The sequence below is a fragment of the Glycine soja genome, chromosome 11 (assembly GCF_004193775.1).
Source record: "Glycine soja cultivar W05 chromosome 11, ASM419377v2, whole genome shotgun sequence".
Classification (NCBI taxonomy): Eukaryota; Viridiplantae; Streptophyta; class Magnoliopsida; order Fabales; family Fabaceae; genus Glycine; species Glycine soja.
Genome location: NC_041012.1, coordinates 30,715,854 through 30,720,835, shown reverse-complemented (window position 1 = coordinate 30,720,835; position 4,982 = coordinate 30,715,854).

Genomic DNA, 4,982 nt, shown 5'->3' with positions numbered 1-4,982 from the left:
CATTAAGAAGGATAGATTTTTAATTATTCAAGATACATTAATAATTAATTCAACCCCCCTTCTTAATTATTCCGAGGCCACTTGATCCAACAAGTGTTATCAGAGCAGGTATCTTGAGAAAAGTGTTAGTGCTTAGCTTTACTTAGTTTTAAAAGATTGGCTAAAATTTTGTTAAAACATAAGCACTTAGACAATGAAGGAAAGCTGGAGTTGCTGCACATGATGTCTAACATTATGTCAAGGAATCAGATTGGGCTGCACAATGCACAAGGCAAGATAAAATGTCAAATGAAGAATTGAAGCTGCAGGATCCACGATGTCGGATACAATGTCCAGGACATCCTGCCCGAAAATACTGGACACATAAATCTGTTATATCTTTAACAGATTAATGTGCAGTCAGCAACAGATTAGGAGCTCTATCTTTAGGAACGAATTAAAAGATAATTAAAGATTGAATTACAAACTTGAATAGTTTCGTTCAGGGATTAGAGATTGAAGATAAAAACTAAAAGATAAAACTTTATCTTTTAGATCTTTAAGTGCAGATTTTTCAGGAGAATGATAGAGCTTATCCAGCGCAAGTTGTTGCAGCCCAGATACGTACACTGCTATATAAACATGAAGGCTGCACGGGTTTTTAAAAAAAAAGTCAGAGATTGAAGAGTTATTTTGTGAGTTTTGTGACTTGAGTGTTTTGTGAGCCACCTTGATGCTACCCTAACATCAAGTGTTGGACCTGAGTGTGTAGAGTTGATCTCTATTGTTCAGAGAGCAATCTCTGGTGTGTCTTTGATTTGTTTGTAAACACGGGTGAGTGATTGAGAGGGAGTGAGAGGGGTTCTCATATCTAAGAGTGGCTCTTAGGTAGAAGTTGCATGGGTAGTGGTTAGGTGAGAAGGTTGTATACAGTGGCTGTTAGATCTTCGAACTAATACTACTTTAGTGGATTTCCTCCCTGGCTTGGTAGCCCCCAGATGTAGGTGACGTTGCACCGAACTGGGTTAACAATTCTCTTGTGTTATTTACTTGTTTAATCTGTTCATACTGTCATATACAATCTGCATGTTCTGAAGCGCGATGTCGTGACATCCTGTACGACATCTGTCCTCAGTATCAGAATTTCAAAAAGTTTCACAACTTCAAGATTCATGGCCTCCTCAAATTTTATGTTTCCGGAAGGAAACTCCATCCATAGGCCACCTATCTTTAATGGTGAGGGTTACCACTATTGGAAAACCCGAATGCAAATTTTTATTGAAGCCATAGATTTAAACATTTGGGAAGCAATAGAAATAGGACCTTACATACCCACCGTAGTAGATGTAAGCACTAGCACCACAACACAAAAACCTAGAGATAAGTGGATTGAAGAGGATAGAAGAAAAGTCCAATATAATCTTAAAGCCAAAAACATTATCACTTCAACCCTAGGAATAGATGAGTATTTTAGAGTGTCAAACTGCACAAAAGCAAAGGAGATGTGGGATACTCTCCAACTTACACATGAAGGCACCACTAATGTGAAAAGATCTAAAGTCAAAACCCTTACACATGAATATGAATTGTTTAGGATGAACCCTAATGAGAACATCAAAAGTATGCAAAAAAGATTCACACATATAGTCAATCATCTTGCCTCCTTAGGAAAAGCCTTTCCTAATGAAGATTTAATTAATAAAGTTTTGAGATGCTTAAGTAGGGAATGACAGCCCAAGGTAACTGCCATTTCTGAAAGTAAAGATCTTTCTTCTATGTCTCTTGCCACTTTGTTTGGCAAATTGCAGGAACATGAAATGGAACTTCAATGACTTAATCAAAATGAAGAAACCAACAAAAAGAAAAGAGGCATAGCACTTGAAGCCTCCTCATCAATGCAAGAGGAAAATGAAGATGAAGAATCAGAAAATGAAAAAGACTTCTCACTCTTTGTGAAGAAGTTTCAAAATTTTTCAAGAAGAGAAGAATCGAGAGGCGTCAAAACTTCCACAATGGAAAAAGATCTCAAGAAGACTCTCAAACTCTTAGATGCTACAAATGCAACCAACTTGGTCACATCAAAGCAAATTGTCCCTCAAATGAGGAATGGCCTGAGAAGAGTGATAAGAAAAGGTATGAAGAAAGAAGGACCAAGAAGGCTTACATTGCATGGGATGAAAATGACTCATCCGATGGTTCAGAGAAGGAGATCAACCTTCTAACCAAGGACTATGTGAGCGATGAGAACATCTCTCAAGAAGATTAAGGAAAAACCAAAAGTATGACTTCCATCTATGAAGATCTAGGCACTTAAATCATGAAAAAGGTAACATCAAAACCATTCTTTTTTAAAATTAATTTGGTTGAAACTTTCCTTTCAATTAACTTGTTATATGATGACTAAAAAAATTTTATTTGTTTGTCTTGATTGATTGAAATTGTGAGTATATGTTTATATGTCTTGATTGAGTTAATTTTCTTTCTCAAAGCATGAAGTTTCTTTTTAAATACTTGATAAAGTCTGATGCAATCCTACCCCGCAAGGGCATTGGATAGAAGACTCCAAGTAGATTAGGCCAGAGATCCAAGGGAAGGCCCTAGGGTTCTCATGAGCCTTATGGTAGATTTTGAGCCCATGGGCTAAGTATGAGCCCGCTTATCTTTGTAAATATTAGAATAGGTTTTTCCTTCATCAGGGCCTTGTATTTTGGCCATTCTAGTAGTATAGGGTTTTAGCCTTGAATTTCGAGGCATTTTGAGTAGTCTTTGTAGTAGGGACTTTTTTGTATTTTCATGTATTTTGTCATGGGGGTGAGCTTAGCTATTATAGGGGGTGTGTAGCTAAGCTCTAGCTTCTCATCTCAAGGAGGTGAGCTTAGCTATTAGAGAGGTGTGTGTAGCTAAGCTCTAGCTTCTTTAAGAATCTTCTCAAGGAAGCTTCTCAAGGAGGTGAGCTTAGTTATTAGAGGGGTGTGTGTAGCTAAGCTCTAGCTTCTCAAGGAAGTTTTCTCAAAGAAGCTTCTCAAGGAAGTTTTCTCAAGAAAGCTTCTCAAGGAAGCTACCTAGTCTATAAATAGAAACATGTGTAACACTTGTTGTAACTTTGATGGATGAGAGTCTTGTGAGACACAACTCAAAGTTCAACTTCTCTCCCTTTTTCTTCCTTCAATTTCGTGCTCCTCACTCTGGCTTTCTCTCCCTCTTTCTTTTCCTCCATTGAAGCATCATCTCCAAGCTTCTTATCCAATGCTCATCTTGGTGGCGAAGCTCCTTCTTCCTTGGCTTATTCCCTTGTGGATGGTGCCTCCTCTCTCCTCTTCTCCTTTGCCTTCTGCTACATCTCCATGGTCGAAAATCACCATTGAAGGACCTCATTGAAGCTCAAAGATCCAGCCTCCATAGAATCCCCACAAGCAAGCTTCCATCAAAGTCTATGATCATTATTCTTCAATACTTGTGTTGATTATTTTGATATAATTGAATATATACATGACTATTTTTTTTAAAAAAAGGATTATGCATGATTTTGAATGTGATATGTGAATTACTTGCTTAAGGTTCTTTCATAAAGTGTTTTCAAAAATTTAACGTTATATATATTTTTTTGAAAAGTATTTTGATTTTCATTCAAATCCATTTTTCCCTTAAGAGTCATTCAACATTTAGTTTGGCTAAAATGCTCTCTGGTAATCGATTATTACAATAGTGTAATCGATTACAGGCAGTTAGGAAGAGTGTAATCGATTACCAAATGCCGTAATCGATTACAACGCGTCCCTGCCCCTATAAATTCAGATTTCAAAATAAGAAATCTACAACTCTTCATTCCTCTCGTGAACCCTCGTTCCCAATTCATATTTTTGCCATATCTTGCTCATTTCTTGTCCAAATCAAGTCCCACAAAGCCCAAAATTATTATTTTTTCATTCTCTTTCACTTCAACCGATTGAAATTTCAAATAACTCCCTCAAATGGCGGAACCATAAAAAAGTGCAAGGGTTCTTCGAGTCGAAGCCAACAACATTTCGAGGCTCAAGAAACACAGATTTCCTCCTCCATTTCCTCTTCCTTTCTATTCTCAACAAAAGAACAACGAATACGGTACACAAACCTTTTCTCCTCTCGTTCCATTATCGATCCTAAATTCATAGACATGGATTTTATTTCCAATGAGAGTTTTGAATGCATTCAGGCATTTCAGAACTCAAATCTCATTCCTTTTATGTCTTTGAAATTGCCTGTGTATTCTGAATTAGTTAAAGCTTTTTATTCTAACCTCAAAATTCAATAAAGCACTTTGATTTCTGAGGTTTTTGGGATAAAAATGGTCATTGACCAATCCCTATTCTATGACTTGACCCAATTATCTAGTGAAGGTGTACCATTTGAAGGTACACTGAATGATGATTGGAAATTTGATTTCTCTGTGCATGATGCCCACCAGTTGGTTTGCACCAACCAAGCGGATATGACCGGAAGACTGCTTGTTGGTTCATTGGCTTTTGAAAGCCACATCCTTCACTATCTTATTGTTTGTATTTTACTTCCAAGATCTTCAAACCTAGCACAGGTTTCTGAAGAAGATCTTATAGTTATGTGGGCTATTCATACTGGTCGAAAAAACGATTGGGCACACCTAGTCTGGTATCGGATGCATAAGGCATTGCGATTAAATGCTCATTTTTCCCTATTCTCATCTAGTCACTCTTTTCCTTCAACACTTTAACATCCCTCTTGATTCTGAACCTTATGTTCCAATCAAGAGATCCTTCTTGATCGGGGCTGCTGTGATTGCATCTTTTGGTTACCGCAAAGAGCGTGATGGCTCTTGGGTAAAAAAGGGTGCTCAACCCAATGATGATGAAGGACACTTACCAGTAAGAGAGGATTCCTCTCTCCTTCAAAGTATTTTGGAAAAGTTTGATGGACTTCAAACCTATGTTGGTGAAAGGTTTGATGCTTTGGAACAACAAGTGGACATGCGATTCGACGAGATGGGCTCA